Source organism: Dipodomys merriami, unplaced genomic scaffold (genome assembly GCF_024711535.1).
Source record: "Dipodomys merriami isolate MVZ:Mamm:240054 unplaced genomic scaffold, mDipMer1.0.p SCAF_220, whole genome shotgun sequence".
NCBI classification, from domain to species: Eukaryota; Metazoa; Chordata; class Mammalia; order Rodentia; family Heteromyidae; genus Dipodomys; species Dipodomys merriami.
In genome coordinates this window covers 642,690-669,966 of record NW_027203605.1, presented here as the reverse complement: position 1 = coordinate 669,966, position 27,277 = coordinate 642,690, and the positions used below count along the sequence as shown (strand labels likewise).

The 27,277-nt window shown below is 41.7% G+C and overlaps 1 pseudogene; it reads right to left on the bottom strand.

Annotated features, from left to right (window-relative positions):
• LOC138834981 (tubulin beta-2 chain-like) overlaps positions 1 to 27,277 on the bottom strand; it is a 45,407-nt pseudogene that overhangs the window by 952 nt on the left and 17,178 nt on the right.

The following is a 27,277-nucleotide window of genomic DNA, read 5'->3' as shown; positions in this document are numbered from 1 at the left end:
AAATGGTTCCGATCTAACTGAGTCTAAGGTGCCAGTGTCCAACATCTTGGGCAAGGGCATGACACTGAAGGTGTTCATGATGCTGTCTGGGAACTCCTCTCGGATCTTATTGAGAATCAGGGTGCCCATGCCTGACCTGGTGCCACCTCCCAGGGAGTAGGGCAGCTAGAAACCCTGGAGAGAGCCACACCTTTCTGCTCACCACTTCCAACACTGACTCCACCAGCTCGGCTCCCTCTGTGTAGTGGCCCTTGGCCCAGTTATTGCCTGCCCTGTTCTTGCCTATCAGACACAAAGACACATACTCCAGGAATAATGACAGTGCTATATACATTGTGCAGACTATAGGCTCCTCTGAGCAACTTTGGCTATTATTTTAGATACACTTTGATGAAATAAAGGAAATGTTTTCTTTTTTTGGGTCCAGTCATGGGCCTGAACTCTGGGCCTGGGCGCTGTCCCTCAGCTCTTCAGCTCAAGGCTAGTGCTCTACCACTTAAGCCACGGCACCACTTCTGGCTTTTTTTTTCCTGCTTATATGGTGCTGAGGAATCGAACCCAGGGCCTCATGCATGCAAGGCAAGCACTGTACTGCTGAGCCACCTTCCTAGCCCTCAGGAAATGTTTTCAATGTGTCTGGGACCCTACAAATCACCCAGGTTCTAAAGAAAGTAAAGACAATGTGGAGGAAGATACATTTTAACCCAAACCACGTGCGTACTTCTAAAAATGAGCAGAGCCTGGGGATGGGAAGGGGTCTCAGTGGTACAGTGCTTGCCTCACATGCACAATGCCGTGGGATCGATTCCTCAACACCACATAAACAGAAAAAGCCAGAAGAGATGCTGTGGTTCAAGCGGTAGAGTGCTGGCTTTGAGCTGAAGAGCTGAGTTACAGTGCTCAGGCCCAGAGTTCAAGCCCCACGACCGACCAAAAAAAAAATGAACAGAGCCTGCCTCAATACTGGAAAAGTACTTACTTTCACAGGAGGAACAGGAGAACAGAATGGTAAGAGGGAAGCTAAGCTGCAGGCACTTGTCTGCACCTTGCTCATACATAGCTGTGCTTTGATTTCTGGTGTCCTGAAGTGGTTCCCTGTTATTGCCAGGTATTTGAAATGGCCAGCAGCGCTGAAACCTTGTTGGAGGCATTCCCTGCTCGCTGTTCATTCCCTTCAGAGGCTGTTTGCAGACTGGCATTTATCTGTGCTGATTGAGTGGCCAGGGACATGACTCCCATGGACTGAAATAGGTAGGTTAGGTGAGGATGATATCTAGATGGATAAAGGCTCAGCTCAGCTCTGGGAACTGGAGTGCCTGGATGTTAGGAAGGAGGAGTGCCTGTTAGCCATCTTCCATGGACCATGCTGACCTACTAAATATGAAGTGTCTGGTCTGAAACTCTATGGTTCCAATCTTACTGAGTCTAAGGTGCCAGGCTCTATGTCCACCATGATGGCCCGAGGAACATATTTGTTGCCTGTGGGAACAAGAGTTGACTTAGGCCTATACTTGACAAGGAACTTAGGGGCAGAGCTTATGATTCTAAGTGGCTCTCAGCATTCATTACAGAAATTACAGCATTTCAGACATGGAAACAGAAAAGATATCTTGAGAATGAATCACCATGCAAGAGGCTTCAGCAACTTTAAGGACGTTTGCAGTTGTCTATTTCCATGCATTTCATTCCTTTGCTTTGGGCATGGTGGCTGAAATCTCAGCTACTCAGGAGGCAAAGATGAGCATCAGGCTTTGAGTCTAATGGGGCAAAAGAAAGATGACAACACCTTTTCTTGTTGTTGTTGTTCATGGTGGGGCTTGAACTCTGAGCCTGGGCACTGTCCCTCAGCTCTTCAGCTCAAGGCTAGCACTCTATCACTTGAGCCACAGTCCCACTTTCAGTTTTCTGAGTTGTTTATTGTAGATAAGGGTCTCAGGGGCTTTCCTGCCCAGGCTGAATTTGAACCATGATTCTCATTTCTCAGCCTCCTGAGTAGCTAGGATTACTGGTGTGAGTCATCATTGCCTAACAGCAAGAACCTTTCTCTTTTTTTGTTAATTTTATTTTTATTGTAAAGGTGCTGTATAGAGGTGTTATAGTTACATGAGTAAGGAAATGAGAACATTTATTGTTGAACATTGTTACCCACTCCTTTGTTGTTCTCCCTTTCCTTCCCCAATTAAAAGTAGCTAGGTGCACAGCACCATTGGTTCATGCCTATAATCATAGCAACTGTGGATTTGGAGATCAGAGGATCGCTGTTCAAAGCCAGCCTCGGCAGGAAAGTCTGTGAGACTCTTATCTCCAATAAACTAATAGAAAACCAGAAATGGCACTGTGGCTTAAGTGGTATGGCTGCTTGTCTTGAACAGAAGAGTTGGGGCACAGTGCATAGGCCCAGAGTTTAAGCGCCACTGCCGAAAAAAAAACAAACAAAACAAAAGAGCCAGGTGTGGCTCTTCAGCAAGTAAATGTAGAGGAATTCAAGTATAATGCTTTCCTAGGGAAAATACATAAAATACATATTTCTTGTGTTATAATGTTTCAATAATTGTTATCAAATAGCACATTTCCCTGTATTCAAATACTCAGAGCAACCTTGGGCGATTACTTGCAATTTGCCATTTAACCTGATTTTTCAAAAGGGATATCAGGTAAAATGATATAAACATGAGTTTGAGATTGCCCCCTTCCTAAACAATCACATGAAGAAAACTGGCCATCCAGCCTGATATGCAGGGGTTCCGGGAAGATGGCGGAGAAGCTGGAATCTGAACAAGCTATCGAATAGAAAGCAGTTTTAGAGTTCCAGTGAACAGTCCTAAGCCAGAGAATCACACCAAGTGTGCCATCACAGGACAGAGAGTTAGACAAGAGAGGGGAAACCAAGGAGACACATCTCAGCCAGCCAGCAGCTGCCGCTTTGGCGGCAGGGTCGCGACGGCGACCACCGCCGTGGGGCCATACCTGAGACACAGAGAGTCCGGGACGAAGGAGCCAGACGCAGCCGATGAGCGGATTCTACTCAACACCAACAAGAACCGACAAGGAGCGGACATCTTCATCCTGCTGTTTGCAGACCAGAGACCACCCAGGATCCAAGACTCGGCGTGACTACAAGCCCGACGTCCTCACCCCTTCTCAGGGAGCAGAGGAGGGAAGGCCACCCCTCCCCCCCAGCACCGGTGATCTCCATCTTGGATACCGACAAAGCTCGGAGGAGCTGCTAGCTCCAGCTCAGGCCTTGGAATAAAACGAGTCATTTAGCAGGTCACAAGAACTTAACGGCGAAGTGACCTGCCAGACTCAGCTCCATCCAGGGAAAAGTCACCCAGCTCAGGCGCCAGCCATTGGAGTGGCTCGCCACACTGGGTAACCAGAGCCAGAGGCTGCCCCTCCCTCTAGCAGCCACCACAATCAATTGAAAAACAGAAACCCTGAGAATGGCTCCAGGCTGGGCTCTGTGAGCTTTATCACAAAATAGCCCCAGGGAAAAGCTACTGTTTGTTGAAAGGCCTCAACTCTACTCAGAACCTAGCCTCATCAACACATCCCCCTCTTTTGTGATTCTCAAAGCAGATCACCCTCCCACAAAACTAACCTGGGAGGGGGATCTCAAAATCTTGGGTAAAGCAGAGCATTTTTCTGCCTCTTCCAACAAACCAGCCTGAAATGCAGGATCTAATAAAGACACAACATAAAATACTGTTCATAGGAGTGACACAATCCCACACAACAACTCTCAACCAAGGAACCACAAGATTAAAGTCTTATATCTTACTTAAGCAATATCAACACAAAATACCAAGGTGAGGACATCCCCAAATGTAGATCCATAAAACTCAAATACATTAAATAGCTCTGTCCTTTTGTTTGCACTTTTTCATTGGTTTATTACACAGGAAAACCAATTATCTACGATTCTGTTTGTATACAATAATGTAGAACGGAAACTCTTTATATAAAATTAAATGAATTTCACATTGACAGTTACAAAAACTGAAAATCTACTCTGTAGACTTCAGTAAGGTTGTTTGTATTAGGAAAGACAATATGAATCATTTAAAAGCAGTGTTTACACATTATTATTGGGTTTTTCTACATCACAACAATGTTTTTTACTTTAAAAACCTTAAAAAGAATTTATTGTTGGCTAAGTATTCATATTCAAAATGCTGAAGTCCAGAAGTGTTATAGATTTCAGGGTGAGACACTTTATGCTTTGTGATTTGGACTATTCACATATATATTAGTGACTGAACATCCCTCTTTAAAATTTTAAAATTTTCAATTTCAAAAAAATTTTTTTTAGAAATTTAATCTGTATTTTAAAGAGGGCAATGTAACTGGGCTCTGGTTGCTGAAGGGTGAAATTCTAGCTACTCAAAAGTCTGAGATCTTAGGATCGCAGATTGAAGCCAGCTGGGACAGGAAATTCTGGGAGACTCTTATCTCCAAGAAACTACCTGAAATAGTTGGTGCCATGCCACCTCCTATGGAGTCTGCATGAGATCGTGTTAGACAAAGAGCTTTAAGGAAGCATGCCTGCAGGAAGAGGGTGTTGGTTCAAGGCATCCCATACACTTGGCTGCACCTTTATAGCCTCTACTACCTTTATTCTTACTATATTCTTCTTGCCTGTACATTCGTTGCTTTTATTCTCGTTTTGGCTATTTTTCTATTGATCCGTGAACAGAGCATGTTGTTTCTTTCCAGTCCAATGGAGATGACTTCTCTAAATAATAAAGACTAGGACCAAAGATTAAATGTGGGCGATGCCCCAATCAATCTATCATCTGATGTGACGCTGCCTCCAAAAACTCCTACAACTTCACAAGCGGTTTTGCAGCTCACGCATAGTAAACATAAAAACTTAAAATTTCCAAATATGTTACAACAAGCAGAATTAATGAATTAAACTAAGCTAGAAGGAGTTATCCCAGAAGCCCAGAGAGTTCTAAAAAAAGGAACCCCTGATAATAAAAGGAAAAGAAAGATTGAAGAGATGAAGGACAATGCCTATGCCCAGAGTTGAAACCCCATGACAAGAAAAAAAAATCCAGGTGTGGCTAGTCAGCAAGTACAGGTAGGGGGAACTCAGTAAAAGGCTTTCCTGAGGAATTCACAAGTGTATACTCAAAAATTAAAACAAAATATATGGTGGAGTGGCTCAGATGGATACAGCACTTGACTTACAAGATGGAGGCCCCAAATTCGAACTACAATACCACCCTAAGAAAGGCAGGAACTCCTTCCTTGTCATTAGTATTCCTAGGGACCTATTCTGCCACGGTATTGGAAGCCAGTTGGGAGACACTCACTAGCTGCCTCATTGTAATACACCTCGATTCTCTGCAGCTGTAAGCTGCTGTCTACATAGTAGTTTCCAGTGCAGTCAATGTTGTGCTCATTGCTTAGCATTTCCCAAAACTGAGATGGAAATAGAAGTGTATTATGGCCTAGAATGTTAACTGTCCAAACAATGGATTTTAAAATAACTATAAGAAACCCAAGTCCTGTTGACACAACTATTTTTGTAAAAAAATTAGATTTTTTAAATTAAAAAAGCACAAAAATTGATAGCATTTTAGTTTTGTTAATCTCTTTGCTATCTTGCTGAATAGAAGACATCTGGGTTCTCCTATGAGTATTCTATCTTATGGGATACCATATTCTGTTTGGATTCTATGACCAGAACCTGGTCTTATATGGACATTAAGTTGCCAAAGCAGTAACTTGAAGACTCAGCTAGAAGGGTCTCCAGAACCCCAAGGGTCCTCAGAGCATACACTGATTTAGACAACCACTGATTTAGAAAACACCCAACTTAAGGGAACTGAGTTAGGGCATGAAAACTCAGAGAAATTTGCATTAAGGTGGACGAACTGTTCTCAATTATCTGATACTCATCAGTTGACAAAAAGGGAATCCTCTGTATCTGTCAGCTCAAAGACACTGCACTCCTTTCATTCAAATCAGACCAAAAATGCATTAGTCTATTCCCAGGAAACTAAGTACAATGACTTGAGTCTCAGGTAAGACAAAGACATGCAAGCCTTGCTTAAAAAACCACACCCACCTGGGCCACACAAATTAGGGAAATTGGGGAAACTATCTGGGGGACTTGATTTCCAGGAGGTTAGGGACTACTATGGAGCCCCACCTACCTCAGCCTAGACATGACCACCACCACCTGCACCCTCCAACCCCATCCTCTTCCTCCTCATCCCCCTAAATTTGAGACTAGGATCCTAGGCCAGTGTCATGCTCCCCTTTGCGCCAATCTGGTTGCCACAGTGGCTTGCCTGTATGTACATGATCTCCCTCACAGTGTAGGGCTGCAGAGCAGTTGGATGCGTGTCCTCAGCAGTGGTGTACACAGAGGCAAACAGGTAGGGCTGGGGAGCAGGAATCTGACACAGCCAACTCAGATCCCCATTTAAACCTCTTGTTACAGGGGCAGAAGAGATGGGGTGGACTTGATAGGCAGAGCCAGTAGGTGCTCCAGCTCATTCTCCCTACTGCTGGGTAATCAGAGATAGCTACCTGTTATCACTTAGCCCTGGCATCCAGCTGTCAGCCTCAAGTCAATTAGCACAGCTGCCACTCTATTTGGAACCTCTTGTCACACTGCCATCCACGTCCCACCCTGACTCACAAGAGAGGCTGAACCCTGGGATCCAGGAAGCAAGAGGAGGGGCTTCCTTTACACAAGGTACTTGTGCCAGAAGCCAAGAACAAGCCTACCTTCTATTTTTGATAGGAGGGCCTAGAACTGAAGGGGCACGTTCAGCTGTGATCCCAAGAACAAGCACAAACTGTTGGATTCCATGACTGATTTCCATTCTGGGAAGAGTCAGGGGCTTAGGGCCTTGCCTTCATACTCAGGTTTTCTTTTCTTTTCTCTTAAAAGCAGCTTGCTTTATTACTTAAGCCATAGGTCTACTACAGTCTACTTTTTGTTTCATTTGGCTTCTGCTCCGAGCATGAGAACTCAGCTCCTGCTCTGTGTGTGTGTGTGTGTGTGTGTGTGTGTGTGTGTGTGTATGTGTTTGTGTGTGTGTGTGTGTGTGTGTGTGTGTGTGTGTGTGTGTGTGTGTGTGTTTGGCCGGAGTTAGGCACGTTGGTGTTAGGGCTTAAAATTAAGGCCTGGTGACTCTTTTTGAGATTTTTACTATTATTGAGATTAGGTGATTACCTAAATTTTTCTTATTTCAGAATATTGTGGAATAGTGATATTTAGTTGAAGTCACAAACATATTTTAACCTTCACAATGCAAATTGTCATTATTATGGTCGATAAAGTTTGTGAATTCTATAAGCTTTGACAATACAATTCTATAAGCTTTGACAATACAATTATTTCTTCCAGGTGATATATACATTTCTTTCCTTTTGCTTATTGTAAGACGTTCTGTCTTTCACTCTCATTCTTCTCCTCTCTTTCTGAGGTTTTATTGATTTACTTAGTTAACTGAAGGGTAGGTGGCTCTACTACTTGAGCCACAGCTAAACTTCTGCCTTCTTTAAGTGATTAATATGAGGCAAGAATTCCATGGGTAGTCCAGGGCAGTACAGAAAGGCTTGAAATCTGATGATCAGAGTTCAAAGTCAGCCTGGGCAGAAAAGTCAATGAGACTCTTATCTCCAGTCAACCTAATAGGTGGAAGATAGTAGAGCTGTAGCCTTGAGCAAAACACTTCAATTTTAAGTCCCTCAACTGAACACACTGAAGCAAGTTTCATGGACTTTCCTGTCCAGTATGGCTTTGAACCATGACCTACAGATTTCCGTTTCCTTAGCATTCAGAATTATAAGTGTGAGTCAACATTTACAAATCTTTAATTACCTCTTCTTTCACCTTTTCAGTTATTTATTCTTTCTTTCTTTCCTTTTGAAATTTGTTATTAGGCACTAGCTCTTATGCTGTTTTTTTGTTTCCCTTGAAACTACCATGCCCTACAACTTTGACCACAGGTAAACTACAGGCTGTTTTTCTTTTTTGCAGCTCTTTTTCTAGGGCTTAAACTCAGGTCACAGTGACTGAGGTTGTATTTTTTTTAATTGAGTGGTGGTTCTTAGGTCTTGAAATTAAGTCAAGATGACTTTCCTTGAGGTTTATTTATTTTTACCTTAATAGTAGCTGGTTTCACTACTTGAGCCACAGCTCAACTTTTGCATTTTTTGTGATTAATAGGAGATTAGAATATCAATAGAAAGTCAAGAGCATTACAGAAAGGACTGAAATCTGAGAATCATGGTTCAATGCCAGTCTTGGGCAAGAAAGTCAATGAGACAATTATCTCTAATAACCACCAAGAGGTTGGAAGAAGTAGACCTGTAGCCATGAGCAAAACATAGCAAGTTCAAGCCCCCATACTGAACACAGTAAAATATGTCTCCTGTACTTTCCTGCCTGGGCTGGCTTTGAACCAAAGTCCTCAGTTTTCAGTAATCTGAGCAGGTAGACTTACAGTTTTGATTTAGAAAGCCTTAATAGCTCCTTTTCCACCTTTTCACTTATTTGATTGTCCCTTCCCCCTTTTTCAAAGTTCATGTCCTTTATTATTAGGGCCTACTCATTTATGCTCAGTATTTAATTAATTAATTTATTGATATTGTCAGTTGGGGGCTTGAACTCAATGCCTAGGAACTGTCTGTCAGGGACACAGCAGGTACACTACTATTTTCAGACACAGTGCCACTTCTATTTAGTTGGAAAAAAAAAACAGTCACCAGGGGACATTTTAGCCGAGGCTGGCTTCCAAATGTGATTCTCAGATCTAAGCTTCCTGAGTAGCAAGGATTACAGGCATGAGCCAGAGGCACCTGGCTTGTTTTTTTTAGATCAAAACTAGCAGGCTCTACATTTAGGCCACACTACTTCACTGTCCATGAGATTTTTGGCCTTTTGTTTTTTGCTCAAAGCTAGCAGGAACAAAAACTCAACTCCTGAGGGTTTTTTTGGGGGGGGAGGGGAGGCTTGAATTCATGGCCTAGTGACTCTCTATGAGGGTTGTTTTGTTTTATTTTGGGTATTTTGTTTTTCATTTCAAAGCTAGCAGGCTCTACTACTTGAGCCTCAGCTCAACTTCCGCCTCTATTTTTCTTTTAGTGGTTAATAGTAGATAAGAGTCCCATGGGAACCAAGGCACTACACAGTATCCTAAAATCTAAGGATTACAGTTTAAAGCCAGCCTGGGCTAGAAAGTCCATCAGACTCATCTCCAATTAACCACATGAGACAGGAAGTAGTATTTTAAAACTTGAGTAAAAACCCTCAAGTTCAAGCCCATGTCTAGCACACTCAAAAAGAAGTTAGTTGGACTTTTCTGCCCAGGCTGGATTCGAACTGTAATCTTTACATTTCAGCTTGGATTAAAGATATGAGTCTATATTATAAAAAACTAATTGGCTCTTTTCTTCTTCACATACATTTATTTATTTGTTGGTTCTCTGTCTTGTTTTTAGGGCCTCACCAATCTTGCTGAAGGATAGAATGCTCTAAAAGTTTAGTAACAGTTGCAATTTGGTTCATTTTTTGGTTTTGGTGGTTAGTAGGAGGTAAGTATAGACACTCCCACAAGGTCCTGAATTATACTGATTGCGGTTCATTGTCAGAGGACAGGGAAAGTTCATGAGATTCTTATCTCAAATTAACCTCCAAAAGATTGGAAATGGTCAAGCAAAAACTTCTAGATCATATCCCAGAAAGGAACACACACACTCATACACACACACACACACACACACACACACACACACACACACACACACAGACACACACACACACAATGGGCTTTTTACACACACACACACACACACACACACACACATACACACACACAAACACAAACACACACACACAATGGGCTTTCCTGTCCTGGCTGGCTTGGAATAGTAATGCTCAATTTCAGTGTTTTGAGTAGCTAGAATTTCAAGTGTGAGCCACCAGTTTCTTGTTAATTTTTATCATTTTTAAGACTCTTTGTGCTCTCTTGTACTTTTTTAAAAATTTATTTTGTGGTTGTCTTAGTGCTAGAACTGTTTTTCACTTACCTTTTTTAAAACTTTTTTTTCTTAGCTTTATCTTAGCTTTTTTTATGCTCAAGGTTGCTGCTCTGCCACTTCAGCCACAGTTCCACTTTTTGCTGATTAGTTGGGAATAGGAGGCTCATTGACTTTCCTGCCCAGGCTGGCTGTGAACCACAGTCCTCAGATTTGAGGATACTGTGTAGTGCCCTTGAATTCCTGTGGGACACTTCTGTCCTATTTACCACCAAAAGATAAAGAGAGTGGGGCAGAAGTTGATCTGTGGTTCAAATAAGAGAGCCTGCTAGCTTTGAATTTAAAAACAATACTTGGAAGTCTAATTCTGGTACTAATTGTACACTATTCAAACAAAACAAAACAAAACAAAAAACAAAAACAACTTATGCGCAGTGACCAGGTAATAAGGATTCCTAACTGATAACCTGAACTCATTTCCCAAAGCCTTTTTAAGATATATATGGTCATTTGTGTCAGCTGAGGAGAGATTAAAGAACAAGGCTTTACAGGCCAGTTACTCAGGACTTGGAAATCAGGATCCATTGGCAAAGCTTTTCAGAAAATGACTAAAAACTCACTCTTCACAATTCCAAATGGTTCTTCCCTCTGTGCAAGGGAAAGAGGGATGAGAAGGAAGAAATATGGGAACTAAGAAACCTCAAACAAGGTAAGTTATGTTAACTTTATTAGATAAAGTAAAACATAGGTGTACGGTGTGCAATCCAGAAAAGGAAATGTCACCTCTGTGTGGATCCCAGTTTAATTTAGTTAATCGATGGTAAGAAGTAAAACCCACTATTGTATTTATAGAAAGGAGGTACATGGCAGGCAAGTCAGTTCACTAACTTCAAGGATTTTGAACATAAAGGAGTGAAAGTGTTTGACTCTGTTTGGGCAACAGAGCTGAGGAGGACTGAGATGTGCAGACATTCCCCAAGAAAGATCTCACTGACATCAAGTCTTCAGATGCCTGCTGGTTGCCAGTGGCTTATGCCTGTAATCCTACTCAGAAGGCTTAGATCTGAGGATTGTGGTTTGAAGCCATCTGGGATAAGAAAGTTTGTAAGTCTTTTATGTTTTACAACTCAAGAATATTCATATTTGTTGCTAATTGCAACCCAAGGCAGTGCAATAGGATACCAAGCTGAAGAAAATTAGAAAATACCAGACAGGTATAGAGAAAAAGAAAAAAAAATCAATGAGGACCTTGGGTCCCAAGGCTTACTGGCACCTGGGCCCCAGGTCACACAAGCAATCATATTTATTTGAATTCACACTGGGAAGGTTACCATGGATACATGCAAAAATGAAGCTTCTATATTTCAATCAGAGCCACCACAGTGACTGAGAAACACTGGTTCCCTTTTTGTTTTGAGAAAGGAGAATGCAACCCAGAGAAAATCCAGACATTTGGTCTATTTTATCTAGCTTCCTAGGTTAAGTTGTCAATTCTTTTACCTCCCAGGCTTCAAGGCCTTTAAAGCACTATGGAAGGGGGCAATAGCTTAACCCTCTCCAGAGCTGTGCTTTTTTGTAAAATTGTGAAAATACCATACAGAGGAGTTACAATTACATTGGCAAGATAGTAAGTACATTTCTTATCAAGCATTATTACCTCCTCCTTTGTTTCCCCTTACCATCCTTTCCCCTCTCAACCCCCCTTCTCTCCCTCCACCCCCCACTGAAGTTGTAAAGTTTGTTTTTCAACATAACATCTTATACATTTCATTGTTGTAATGGGGTTACCTGTAACCCTATTTATATATTTATTTATTGATTGGTTTTTATTGTGAAAATACCATACAGAGGAGTTACAATTGCATGGGCAAGATAATGAGTACATTTCTTATCAAGCATTGTTGCCTCCTCCTTTGTTTTCCCTTCCTATCCCTTTCCATCTCCCATCCCTCCCCCCATTCCTCCCCCCACCCCTCCCTCCCGCTCTTCCTACCCCCCCCAAAGTTGTAAAGTTTGCTTTTCGACATAATGTGTTGTATATCTCATTGTTGCAATGGGTCCACCAGTATCCCTATTTAAACAATTTGTTTTTCTTCCCTTCCTTTCCACAAATTATACCAACATCAAATACAGTAAAAGCAGGGCTAATACCATGGGGGAGGTACATATAAAGCAACAAAGAAATCATTTTATAAATATGTTGGAAACAATCTCAAGAAAGAAAAAAAATTTGAATCCTTATCTTGGGGTTCATTTCACCTAACATCAACTTGTCTGACAGTTTCTGTTTGTCTCAGACATATACTAGTTATTTCAAATAACTTTGGGCCTGGCTTACTTCACAGAGCTGTGTTTTAACCTTTGCATGGTCAGCTCTCAGCTTTCTGAGTACTATTGAGGTGGTGTTCCAACCTCTCAAACCTTTTCCAGGTTCAACAGCTCAGCTCGAGTCTCCTACACCTATTAATATTAATAGTATAGATTACAAACAGTAAAAAGAGAAAAATAACATTATACATTTAAACAGAAATAACTGACTGCATTCATTTATCCAGGACAAAAAATTTAGCACTGCTGTTTAAGTCACTAATAACACTTTTTTAAGATATACTTTCATGGATTTCATAAAACTTCCTATATACTCCTTAGAGTGTCTTTTTACCTCCCATTTTTATTTATTGCATTTGCATAGTAGTATATCATCCTTAAAATCATATCACCTCATAATTAAAGTTTACCTTGTAAGTAAATACTTATGAGACTCCAATAAAATATCAAAAAACCTGAAAGTGGAGCTGTGGCTTAAGAGCTATAGTACAAGCCTTGAGCAAAAGAGGCTCAGGGGCACTGTCCAGGCCCAGAGTTGAATCCCTAGTGTCCACACATACACCCTCCCCACCCCAGACCCCACACACAATCAGATGATAATGTCTATGAAGTTCTTCCTTAGGATGATCTTGGTGATGTCAGCAACTGTATCAAGTTTCTATCTCTCTTCCATGCATTTGTGGTAGTAGACAGCAGAGTCGCTGTAGTATAACACGTGTCTAAGATGGCATTAGCAAAGGCTATCATGTAACATATCCAACATAATGTCCAGCTCTCTTGATGGTAGATCTGCACATCTTGGGACTTGATGTGACCCATGTACTCCTCAACTCGCTTTCCCATCCTCTGTGCCACCTGCTGCAATGATTCACTATGCACACCAAATAGGCTTTCATAACCGTTCCCTAATTATCTGAATACTGGATGCCAGAGATGTCATGGAGACACTCTGTGGCTATTCCCCTCCCCTGACAGTCCATTTTACCTCCTATGCTCTCCTCACAGATGTGGGCAATGGTCTCTGAGAGACTTCGTGCATCATCTTGGAGAGATTTAGTTTCATTGTATCCATAATCTTTGGGAAATCATGCAGTGAAGGGTCCAGGTTAGGAACATAGCTCCTCCTTCTGCAGGTTTTCCTGTATGTTTTCTTGGCCATTGAACAGAAGGGGGGTCTCTGAAAGGGAATTTATATGGTGTTCTCTGTCTGTCTTGGTCCATATAACATAGAACCACTTTCCCATCCCTTTAATGATTTAGACATGCTCCATGTGATTTGTGCTGCACTGCTCTCAATGTAGTAACAATGTAGAGGACACAACTGGATGTTGTGTGGATAGCTGTCCATACTTGGGCATGAGTCCCCTGACCGGCAGGACCCATAACTCCATGCTGGGAAAGTGAGAGGAAGATTAGCTGGCTTATATCTATGTAGTCTGAATGACCCCAGGAGGCATTGAGGCCTCCTCTTCATGTCCATGGCCCCTCAGCATATTGATAAAGAATGACACACCATGCCCAATCATCACCAAAATGTTCACCTGGTCCTGGGCATTATCACCACCGTCTCACCCACTTCTAGAAAATTCCCTTTTTCAAGGCATTGCCAATCCTCCTCCTTGCATTCTCAGTTAAAATACTGCTGTCCATGAGTAAAGAGCAGAAGACAAGGAAGCAGGTACCCTAGGGAAAGTAAATACTGGACCTATTCCATGGTGAGAAGATAATGCAACCTGCAACTATAGAATAGCGAAGGACTTAAGATGGTTGTGCACACAGTTTGTGCAGAAAAAATGCCAGACCTAGTATGCCCTGTTCAGAGTTTCAGTCCATAATTGTCTCTAACAAAGACATCTCAGGTACAGATAAACCAAGTTCATAGTGTCTTTCTTTCTTTTATTCTGTGCCTTTCTGGGGCTTGCAATCAGGAAATGGATACTATACCTGTAGTTTGTTTTTCCCCTCAAGTCTACTGCTTTACCACTGGAGCCACAACTCTACTTCTAGATTTTTTTTGTACATAATTTGAGATAAAATTCGTATAGGCTTTCCTACCCAAGTTGGCTTCAATCACTGATCATTAGCCTCATGAATAGCTAGGATTACAGGCTTGGCCACTGAGCCTGGCAGCAATACTCTTCCTTTTTTATTGCCTTTTCTTTATTTTTTGTCAGTTATGGGCATGAATTCTGGGCTTGGGCACTGTCCCTCATCTCTTCAGATCAAGGCTAGTGCTCTACCACTTGAGCCACAGCGTCCCTTCCAGCTTTCTTTCTGCTTATATGGTACTGAGGAATTGAATTCAGGGCCTCATGAATGCAAGGCAAGCACTCTACCATTGAGCCACCTTCCCAGCCTCATCTTTCATTTTCTTAAAAAATATTATTAGGAATATGATGTTCAGAGGGGTAACAGTTAAGTCAGTTAAATTAAACAGTTGTCAGGTAATGAATACATTTTTGGGGGATAATTACACCCCTTCCCTTGCTCTCAGTTTATCCCTCCCACTGTGGCTTTTTTGTGGTTAACTGGAGATAAGGGTCTTCCAGACTTTGCTGCCCAGGGTGACTTTGAACCACAATCCTCAGACATCAGTCTGCTGATGAGCTAGGCTTGAGCTTTAAAGTCAGGATGACTGTTCTGAAGGTTGTTCTATATTTCCTATGGGCTGTGGGCCTGAATGGACTTAGGCAGTGAATGCCAGGCAGGTCTGTCATCCGGAAGCATGTGTCCTACTTAAGCCTGACTGGCTCTCAGAACAGATAGGTGATGCTTTCAGAGCAAGAACCAGTGTGTACTAGCTCAACAGAAGTCCTCACTATATTTATCTCATTCAACAACTACTGGGTTGCTTATCTTATCAACACTTTTTCTTTCTTAAGAATATATGTATTGTAAGATTGCAGTAACTACAGATTTGTAATGGCCTAGGAATATATGTGTGTTATCATATTTAATATTCAAACTACATAACTGCTCCAAATCATGTTTTATTTATCTTAAAGTAGTTCTTGAATAATACTCTTTATTAGTAATGATATTATTAATATAAGTATTAAAGTTCTTCAAACATGTTTCTCTTATTAGATTAATCCTTACAGTGACATTGAAAACACCTTCTGGAGCAGCAATGGAAAAGATACTTGGTGAATACTAAGAATGAGGGATGAGAAGTGTGAAAAACTAAGAGACTTACAAGTGTGACTGGGAAACATCTTCCACAGAGCAGAATCCCAGACTTTTGAAGGTATGTCAGTGTGAGAATAGGTCTTCAACCAGTTCACATGACCACATGGATGAGTCTCAATGTTGCCACATAGATTCCTATATGAAAGACTCATGTCTGATGGGCTTTCACAACGCCAGATTTATGAAAGTTTGCTGTTTTCTTTCCTTCATACTTTAGTATTGAGTGCATTTTTTCTTTTAAAACATGAAAACAACACCATCTTTTGGACTGAGGTGTTTCCTGTCTCCCTAAGAATAGCTCTGGTATTTAAGAGGATTCCTGACAGGTTCCAGTGCCTCACTTCTTTAATACCAGCTACTCATGAGGCTGGGATTTGAATATCACAGTCGAAGCCTGCCTTGGTAGGAGAGTCCATCAGAATCTCATCTCCAATCAACTACCAAAAAAGCCAGAAGTGGAGCTGTGGATGAAGTGGTAGAGAAGCCTGAGCCCCTGACCAGCCTTCAGGCACACACACACACACACACACACACACACACACACACACACACACACACACACACACACACACACACACACGTGTCTTCCTGCCAGGCTTGTCCATGGGGTCCCATGAAATTGTTGGAAACCTCTCTTCAAATGGACTCACCCTTGTATTCATGCCTTTAATGTGGAAATTGACTCTCAGTCACCTATAGATCTATTGGTTCAGATTGTGTATTTTGCATCCCAATTCCTCTGCTTGTTTTCTGAGGTGAGTCTTGTAGCTCAATACAGCTGTCCATACACTTCAAGATGCTGCTTATGATCTCAGGGCCTGCATTCACACTCCAAATGGAAAAATAAAATATAACCTGAGGGTCTTGTTTAAATAGGGATGCAGGTGGACCCATTGCAACAATGAGATGTACAAGTCATTATGTCAAAAAACGAACTTTGCAACATTGCTGGGGGGGGGGAGGTTCTGTTAAGGGGTAAGGGAAGGTATGGGAAGAGATGGGAAGGAAAACATAGGAGGAGGCAACAATGTTGGATAAGAAATGTACTCATTATCTTGCCCATGTAATTGTAACCCTTTGTACAGTATTTTTACAAAAGAAAAACCAAAACAAGAACAAAAAACAAAAAACAAATCAGCAACTTGCAGATGGCTGCCGGTTTTACATTTGTTTTCTTTGCAAGGTGACCATACTGGGTCTGAATGACATGGCTGAAAAGTGTTTCTAACCTGGCATTGCTGAAGTCTGGCAGGCTACCAAGGAAGCCATAGGCCAACACGGCCACATAGGCCCTGTGTTCGAAGCCTGGTCCTGACCCCTACCAATGCAGGGAGATCCTAAGAGTCTGGTTCCTATACATAGGAATACCGATAGAAGGTTATGAATGTCAAGGTTGAATTAGTTGTTCCTTAATGATAATACTATAAAATTAAACAGAGTGATTTTAAGAGGCCAATGGATTTTAATGGATATTTTTTGACACATTAAAAGAATACTATTAATTACATGGACACAATAGATTCAGGACAGTAGTTGATTTAATCAATATTTCATTAAGGATGGAAATGAAAATATTAATTACATGGAGGCATAATAAATACCCAAGAATTGCTAGGATTGTAGTTTATATAACTGAAGAATGTATAGACATCTCTGGCACTCTTTAAAGATCTATATTTATTTGTGTAGTACCATCTGCATGTCAATCTCTTCTTATTTTGTCAACCCCTGGGGCTTGATCTCAGGTGCTGGGAACTTCTTGTAAGCTCTATATGCCCCAGGCTGGTGTGCTGACACTCACCCATTCATGAATTGGGCCATGTAGGCTATGAGTGCAGATGCCAGCCCTCAGAAAAATTGAATGGTGGAGTAAGAAGCCTATGGTGACACATGTTTTCCTTTTCTGTGAAAGTCCTGGGTGTCAGGTGTGAAGTTTCATACATAGGAAAATCTATATCTTATGTAATAAATGTAGTAAATGTTTCATGTGTAATAACAGTCAATAAAAATAAATGGTAAATAAATAAAATAAAACAAAAAATGAAATGAATAACTACACTAAGTGCAATATGGAGTCAATATACAGGGCTCGATCTCAGGGCCTGGAAACTGCCTGGCAGCTGAATTGGCTAGAGGCTGCTGTGCTGGCAGTCACCCATTCATGAACTGAACCTTCTAGGCCCTGAGTTTAGATACCAGCTCTGCCAAAAATGTAATCTTGTAGTGAGAAGCCGAGTGTGACACGTTTTCCTCTTCTTTGAAAGTGCTCGGTGACAGGTAGGATGTATAAATTGTATGCAAATCTATATGCTATGCAATAGGATGTCATAAAGGTAAGAAATGACATAGGTGGAAGAAAAACAGATTGAATTAGTAGTGAATCATTCTGGGATAAAATTCAACGCAATAATTATAGGACTTGGATTAAGTTTAATTAATATTTTATTGAGCATTAAGAGAATAAAAATTACATGCAGACATAATTAAATACCTAATAATGGGTAGTAACACACGATGCATAATTTAATTTGTCTCATTTATAAAATATGTGATTATATGTATGGATGTATGTACATATATGATAAATAATAACAGGATATTGAGTAATTATTAATGCTTTATTAATTGTTCAACTGGGACACATCATTAAATGGAGACATAATTTAAAACCTAATAATTGGTAGTAATATTATCTATAATTCAATAATATACAGACATCTATCTTTTTGTGTATATAATACTTATATACAGGAAGCTCTACCCATTTATACCTCATTCACTCCTGGGGCTCGGTGGTTGAGTGCTCGCCTAGTAAGCAAGAAGCCCTGGGTTGGATTTCTCAGTGCCACATAAACAGAAAATCCAGAAGTTCTGCTGTTTTTCAATCAATTAAATGCTAGCCTGGAGCACCAACACTTAGGGACATTTTCTAAGCCCTTACTCAAGCCCCAGGACTGCCGCCAAAAAAAGGTAGAATGTTCTACCTGCAATGATATAAGGACAGGACTTCAAATACATCAGCACAGAGCAAGCTAGGAGTCTGGTGCTGACAGCTGCCACCTAACCTGACTTAGCTATATGTAAACCGCTGCAACCCAGCTGCACGGAACCAGATGCTGAAGGCTGGCTTAACCCCATCATCCTAACTGTTTGGGAGCTTTAAAACCCAGCCCTGGTAGGAAGTCTGTTAGACTCTTTAAAATGTGTCTCCTAGTGGCAGAGCTCTAGCCCTGAGCAAATGTTATTAGAACAGTATCCACATGCTTTGAGTTCAAGCCCCATGGTTAACCCCCCACAAAAAAAACACCCCTCTAAACCATTAGATGTGATCTTGTGTGGTTTGTGAAATGTTCCTCAAAGAGGGGTAATACTGATGAAACCACCCTAATTCTAATGACAATTTGTGGAATAGAGCTATGTGCTCAGCCCTTCATAGGGTGCTCTGTGCTGAGTCTTGCACAGGGTGCTATGTGCTGAGTCCTTTACAGGTTGCAGTGTGCTGAGTCCTGCATTGGGTGCTGTGTGTTGAGTCATGCAAAGATTGTCACGTGCTGTGTCCTTCATAGGGCACATTCATTCATCCGGTCCTTGTAAGATCTCCACAACTGAGATGATTTTGCAGACAAAAAATGTGATATATATATATATATATATATATATATATATATATATATATATATATATATATATATATCACATTCTATGCCTCCATAAGAAAAAATGACATTGCCACATTTGTTAGGAAATGGAAAGACTTGGAAAAAATTATATTAAGTGAAGTAAGACAGGCCCAAAGAAACATATGTCCCATGGTTTTCCTTATTTGCAATAACTAGTATATGCCTGAGAAAAGCAGAAAATGTCAGATATGTTGCTCTTAGGCGAAATGAACCACACCATAAGGATTCAAATGTTTTTTCTTTCATGTGGTTGTTTCTAACATATTAATAAGATGATTTATTTGTTGCTTTGTAGGTCTCTCCCCAAAAGTATAACCCCCGTTTTCACTGTATTTGATGTTGGTATAATTAATGGAGGGGAAGGGAAAAAGCAAATTGTTTAAATAGGGATACAGGTGGACCCATTGCCACAATGAGATGTACAATTCATTATGTCTAAAAACGAACTTTACAACTTGGGGGGTGGGGAGTGAGGGGGAAGGGATAGGAAGGGGAAACAAAGGAGGAGGCAACAATGCTTACTAAAAATTGTGTTCAATACTTTGCCAATGTAATTGTGACCCCTCTGTACGGTATTTTCACAATAAAGAAAAACAGGAGTTTGATTAAAAAAAGAATATTGTGGCTCAGATGTGTCCCCATGTTATGGACAAAATTATGTATTACTGATGGCTAGTGAGTTGTCTCATGTAGACAATTGTTTTGTTCTATTTTTACTCAGTCATGAACCTTGAACTTGGGGCCTAGGCACTGACCCTTACCTCTGGGCTCAGGATAGCCCTCTACCACATGGAGCCAAGGAACCGCTTGCAGCAGAGTGCCACTGCCTAGGGGTCTATAGCTGAGGTCTGTCATCCTGCCATCTCAGGTAGCTGAGATCTGAGGATCTGGGTTCCAAACTATCTCAGACACAAAAGGTCCCAGGAGACTATTATCTCCATTGACCATTACGAAACCTGAAGTGAAGTTTGGTGTTTGTGGCTCATGCCTGTCATCCTAGCTACTCAGGAGGATGAGATCTGAGGATCATGGTTCAAAGCTAAGCTGGGCAGGAAAGTCCTTGAGACACTTAACTCCAACGAACCACAAGGAAACCTGAAGTGGTGCTGTGGCTCAAGTGGTAGAGCACAAGACTTGAGCTGAAGAACTCAGGGACAGCACCCAGGTCCAGACTTTAACTGCTACAACAGACAACAACAACAACAAGAAAAACACAGAAACAAACTAACAAACCTGAAGCAGAGGGCTGGGAATGGGCCTTAGGGGTAGAGTGCTTTGCATATATGAAACCCTGGGCATGATTTCTCAGGACCACATCACTAGAAAAAAGCCTGAAGTGTCTCTGTGGCTCAAGTGGGAGAGAGATATCCTTGTACAAGAGAAACTAGGTACACTGCTTAGGTCCTAAGTTCAATCTCCAGGACTGGTGTATGCACGAATGCACATGGACACACACACACACACACACACACACACACACACACACACACACACACACACACACACAGACCAGAAGTGAAGCTGTGACACCAAATGGTAGAGCACTGGGCTTCTGCACTGAGCTCATGTTCAGCACTCAGTCCCTGTGTTCAACCCCAAAACCTAGCCACCCAGAGCCCAACTAGGACAGGTCAAATATTTCAAAACCTGATGAGTTTCACCAGCCCTAGATGATAAGAAGCGTTGTGATATCCGACATGTGCTTGATTTCCCAAGGTTCCAGAAACTTTGGAGAGGCATCATAGGCCCATCATTGCCTGCAATTAAACATTTCAATAGGTTCAGTGCCCTAGTTGTCCGCCAGAAGGACTCCTGAATTATATTGAACAATGTATCTGAACACCGGAATTTAGTCTCACAAAGGCAAGATAAGTGCAGGAAATTTGGCCTGCCAAGGGTGGTGGCATAAATGAAGGCTTCCTGTCAAAACAGAGCACTGGTGAGCGAGATAGCTTGTGGTACAAAGAGGCCTTTTTTTCCCTGACTTTCAGAGCCTACCCACACTCATCCTCACTAATTGGCCCAGATGGAGTTGTTTGTTACACAGCTGTACAGGAGTGAGGCTTTTTGTCTGCCTGTCCAGACAATGAGAGACTTATTCCAACAGGCCTGGGATGCAGAGAAACCCTCAGGCTACACTGGGAACAGTGAGGGGAGCCTCAGAATATGCAATGTCTTGAAAGCCCTGTCTGTGCTATGAAATCATTGTACTGAAAACAAATTTCCTAGTTCAGTGCCATTCATCATAGCTACTCTGGAGATTCACCTATAGGGATACATCCATCCATATACAAATACATAGAGCTACACCGTCTTTTTCTTTTTTGGTGGGGGGCAGGTCCTGGGGTTGGACATTAACCCTAGCCATTGTCCCTGAACTCCTTTTGCTCAGAGGTAGTGCATTAAAATTCACAGCCCCATTTCTGGGTTTTTCTCTGATCTCATAGATATAATAGTGTCAAATTTCCTACACTGGCTGGATTCAAACTAAGGTTCTCTACATCTTAGCCTCCTGAGGAGTTGGAATTACAGTCAGCAGCCACTGGCACCTGCCTTTCTTTTCTTCTTCATTTTTTACTCTGGACATCTGACTTCTTAACAGGGTCATTCCAATGGTTTGAATTTATAAGTAAACTACCCAATGTTCTTTATAGCTGCCTTCTCTGAGAAGGATTTTCTCTCCTTATCTTCCCCTCTGGCTACAGGTTTGAAGCCAAAAATGAGAAATGAGTGTCCCAGGATTTTGGAGCAAATGTCCACAGGCCATGCCAGTTCAGTCACTTAGCATTGAGCTGCAGTGAACTTACTGTCTCAGGACGAGAGGACTGAAAACTTGAGCGATTTTCATACTGTCTGCATTGCTCCTTTTGTCTATAAAATTATGAATTTTTTTTGTCTACACCCTTAAGTATCTAGAACACACTAGAAGCATCTTCCTGTTTCTGTTTTTCTCTAGAACCTCTTGAGATTTAGACTAAAGGTTTGTGTGGAGCGGCTTCTCAGTGAATCCCTAAGGAAAGCCGCTTAATCCTCCTCAGGAGATCACCATTCAAAGCCAGCCTGAGCAGGAAAGTCTGTGAGCCTCTTATCTCCAATAAACCACCAGAAAAACCGAAGTGGAGCAGTGGCCCAGAGGGTAGAGCTCCAGCTTTGAGAGATAAAGCCAAGCAGGAGATACTGTCCAGAGCAGGCAGTAAAGCCTGGGATGCGCTTATGTTCAATTATCAACCTGATGGCTGGAAGTGGAGCTGTGGCGGTGGTAGAGCCTCAGCCTTGAGCAAAACAGCTCAGGAATGCATTGGGCCCTGTGTTTAAGCCCTGGGATGCCCACAAGAGAAGGCCAAGTTATGTATCAGTGTCCTCCTACCAACTTATGTGTGTATATTACTTCCCTGAGTGCAAACAGACCCTATGCAATGCTTCTGCTTTTACTTACTGATTTATTTTTCAGATATGCTCATTGCGCATACTGCAGCATTCTCTTCATTTCAGGCCCACATCACTTTTCTCTTCCGGGGCTCCCCGCCTGCATCCTTATATGATGCACACTTAAGCTCTCAGCAGCCTTTATTTACATTTTATTATGAGGCCAACACAGGAACAGTCACAAATCAGGCAGGGGAAGAGAAGATCAGGGTTCATAGTTATTACAGCCATTCAGAAAAATTAACTTGGGGACGAAAAATGGTAGCATACTTATGTAAAAACTACCATTAAGAAAAAGATGAGGGGGCTGGGAATGTGGATTAGTGAGAGAGTGTTTGCCCAGCATGCAAGAAGCCCTGGATTTGATTCCTCAGTAGCATATACACAGAAAAAGCCAGAATTGGTGCTGTGACTCAAGTAGCAGAGTGCTAGAGACAGTGCCCAGGCCTTGAGTTCGGCCCAAGAACTGCCAAAGAGATACCAGGTAGGTAGGTAGGTAGACAGACAGACAGATACATAGACAGACAGACAGACAGACAGACAGACAGACAGACAGACAGACAGACAGACAGACAGACAGACAGACAGACAGACAGACAGACAGACAGATAGATAGATAGATAGATAGATAGATAGATAGATAGATAGATAGATAGATAGATAGATAGATAGATAGATAGATAGATAGATAGATGATAGATAGACAGAGACAGAGACAGAGAGAGAGAGAGAGAGAGAGAGAGAGAGAGAGAGAGAGAGAGAGAGAGAAAGAGAGACAGATAGATAGATAGACAGATGATAGGTGAATCTGGTCTTGGATGTCAGTAGGAAAGAAGGGAACACTTCCCCACCATGAGGCCTTCTGCAGTATGCCAGGAAACCAGCATCGCCTTCACATAACCACAGAGCAGGAAGACTGTCTCTCTCCCACTTCTCAGGCAGTGGAGGGCCCGAGAGTCAAGAGGGCAGAGCCAAGTTTTAGCTCACATGCTTGGAGGCAGAAGAGAAAGGGCCCTGCCTCTCTTTGGACTGGGGATGTACATTAATGATGTGGAGAATGAAGGAAGGAGAATGGACTGGCAGAGGTAGAAGGGCCTTTAAATCTGACAGATAGAGAGTCAAGAACCTTACTCCCTAAGACCAAAAAGCAGTATTTTTCTTCTCTGTTCCTCCCCTCTCCCCTACTAAACTGGCTCTCTATTGGTAACCTAAAGATAGCCTGAGGCTCCCTTCACCTGAAGGAGGAAGGATAATTAGTCATTGTTTGAAGAGGCTGAGAAAAGCCTGACCCTGGTGTGACTCTAACAAATATTTCAGGTTTCCCCCCATTGCTGGCTGTGCCTGGAATGAATGAAGTGGTTTTGCAGCTCACTTCCCTGTTGAGTGTATACATTCTGCCTTCTAATCCTGCAGGCCTAGGTCTCTGCACCTAGCCTGTTTTTTTGAAACTGTTTCCTGTCCTTCAAATAAAGTGTTACATTGGAGTTCTTCCTGCTAGCAGGATGGGTCAATGATGTTTCTTTCCTGCTTTTATAGCTTGAGAACTCTAAGAACATTTAGAATGCAAGTAACTTCTCATCACCAAGGGAAACCCAGGAATTCTTGAACATGTGATCTTTCGGAAGCCCACTGGAGGACACAAGATGATTACAATCTTCACGTGAGTGGCTGGGCAGATGGATCTGCTACACTTGAACCTTGAACTCGGCCTGCTCTCCTAGTCCATGTCCTTCTTTGGTCCTTGTCCTGCTAGCTCCTCAGGAGCTTCCAAGACAGAAATAGATTGATCAAACCCAAAGGGAGTTACTGGCTTTTTCCTTCTTTTTCTGTCCTTTGCTTTAAATGTCTTGCAGGTCTTTGGGCTTGAATTGTGGATCTAGGCTCTGTCCCTGGGCTCCTTTGGCTTAAGGCTAGCGCTCTGCCACATGAGTCCCTTTCTGCTTTGTCTGTGGTGAAGTGGAAGTCAGAGCCTCATAGACATTCCTGCCCTGGCTGTCTTCACCCTGTGATCCTCAGACCTCAGACTGCTAAGCGAGGTTGACAAGCATGAGCTTCTGTTGCTCTGCTAAGTTCAGAACTGTAATGACATTGAAAATACAAGTCAACTGCTCATCATAAAGGGCTTGGGGAGCATATTAACCTTTTCAACATTGGATCTTTCAGAACCCTGTAGAAAGCAAGGTTATAATGCTAAAGACAGAGAGCCTGAGCATATGAATCTGCTATACTTGAACATTGAGCTCTGACTCCAATTCTGATGATGTACACCAGCATTCATTTTCCAGAAAATGTTCTCATAATTAACAAATAGGAAAAGTATTTTGATTAACCCTCACTTTTTTTCCCAGATATGTGTCTCGAACTCAAGCCTGGGCACTATCCCTAAGCCCTTCAGCTCAAGGTGAACACTCTACCACTTGAGTCACAGCTCCATGTGGGGTCTTTTGGTGGTTCATTGGAGGTAAGTGTCTAACAGGCTTTCCTTGGCTAGGCTGTCTTTCAACTGTGGTCTTGAGGTCTCAGCCTCCTGATTAGCTAAGGTTGTAGGTGTGAGCCACCGGCATCTGGCCTATTGTTTTTGCCAGTGCTGAGGCTTGAACATAGGTCCCGGGGTACTGTCTCTGAGCTTCTTTTTCTCAAGGATAACACTCTACCACTTGAGCCATTCCACAGACTCTGGCTTTTTCTGAGTATGTGGCACTGAGGATTTAAACCTTGGTATTCATGCATGCTGAGCAAGCTCTCTACCTATAAGCCACATTCCCAGCTTCACTCTTACTATTTTATCCCTCAACTTGCCTATCCTCAAGAAAAAGCCTCTGAGTATAAATCATCTAAAGAAATCCCTATAGGAAGTTGTCCAAAAATGAATAAGACAAAGCTCATACTGGGGACACATTGTAAACATGTGATGACTGTGACAAATGACTCCATTTCATTATGTATCATATTTCAACACTTAAAAAAGTATTAATGAAAAATGACTCAATGTCCTAAATTATTGTGTATAATTTTATAATAGATGTACAAAATGTAATAAATATTATGTATGTATGTAATAATACTAAATACATTAAACAACGAATAAATGAATAAAATAAAAATAAAAAACAATGACAATAATAATAATATGTAATAAACATACATATGTAAGTATATATCATAAATATTTTTCCATTGCAGGGCCTTACTGCAGGCCTTGGGAACTATAGCCTGAATTTGTTTTCCTCAAGGACTGTAAGCTTTGCCTTTACCCATGGTGCAAAAGAGTTACCTGGAATGTAAGATCAAATCCCAGCAATGGCAGAAATACTGGCCCCATTTCCAAGACAGTGACAATTTTTTTTGATGAAAGCACTTATGTTTATTCAGTTCCATACTGAACATTTCAAAAAAAAGCAGTGTAGAATTTTGTACAGCTATTCAGACATCTTTCCCTTACCCCCAAAGTCCTTCTCTGAGCACTAAATTGTTTATTTTTTGTATGAAGTTTATTGTAAAAATGATGTACAGGGGGTTACAGTTATATGAGCAAAGTAATGAGTACATTTCCTATTGAGCATTGTTGCCTCTTCCTTTGTTTTCCCCCTACTATCCCTTCCCTCCCATTTCCACAACTACCTCCCCCTGCCAAGATCAGTGACTTAATTTTAAATTTTGGCTTGGCACAGGGTTTGAACTAAAGTAGTGGTGACTGCACCTTGCCTCACATTGGTATGGATTTACCAAGACCCTGAGTTCAAATCCCAGGATAGAAAATAAAACTAGCAGAAATTCCAAATCAGGAAGCTTTATTTTTTAAATTTAGTTAAATAAATAAATAAATAATTTATTTGTTTGTTTGTTCTTTTTTTGCCAACCACGGGTTTTGAACTCAGATCATGGCAACACTGCCTGAGCTTTGATATCCCTAGGCTGGGCTGCAGCGTCTTGACCCAAAGCCAATCCTGGGATCCCAAGCCAAGAGGGCTTGCAGGAAGAAAAAAAAAGTGGAACAGCACCAAAAGTAGTGAGCTGCAGAGGGTTGGGGGGGGTTATAATTTTTTTCTTTGCAGGGTGACCCTACTGGTTCTGAATGACACAGCTGCAAAGTGAACCTGACTTGCCATTGCTGAAGGCTGGCGGGCTATCAGGTAAGCCATAGGCCCACCTGTCAACATAGGCCCCAGGTTCAAATCCCTGTCCTGACACCTACCTACCAGTGGCGGAGATCCCAAGAGACTCGTTCCTATGCATAGGAATACTGATTGAAAAAGTAGTTCATGCATTGGTTTAGTCTAAAATTGGATGCAAGAATCCTAGGATTCTGATTGATCTTAATTAATAGTTTAATAAGCATGAAAAGAATAATATTCCTTCAATGGACATACAATAAATACCTAAGAGTTCGTAGGAAAGTAGTAGATGTCATTCAATAATACATAGTCGGCTCTGGCACTTTTTACCAATATATATTTATTTGTATATCACCATCTGCCTATCCATGTATCACTGTTTTGGCCAAACCTGGGGCTCATTATGAACACCTGGGAACCACCTGACAGCTTCATTGGCTAGAGGCTGCCAGGCTCACACTCACCCATTCATGAATTGAGCCTGCTAGGCACTGAGTTCATATCCTAGCACTGTGAAAATTTAATCTTGAA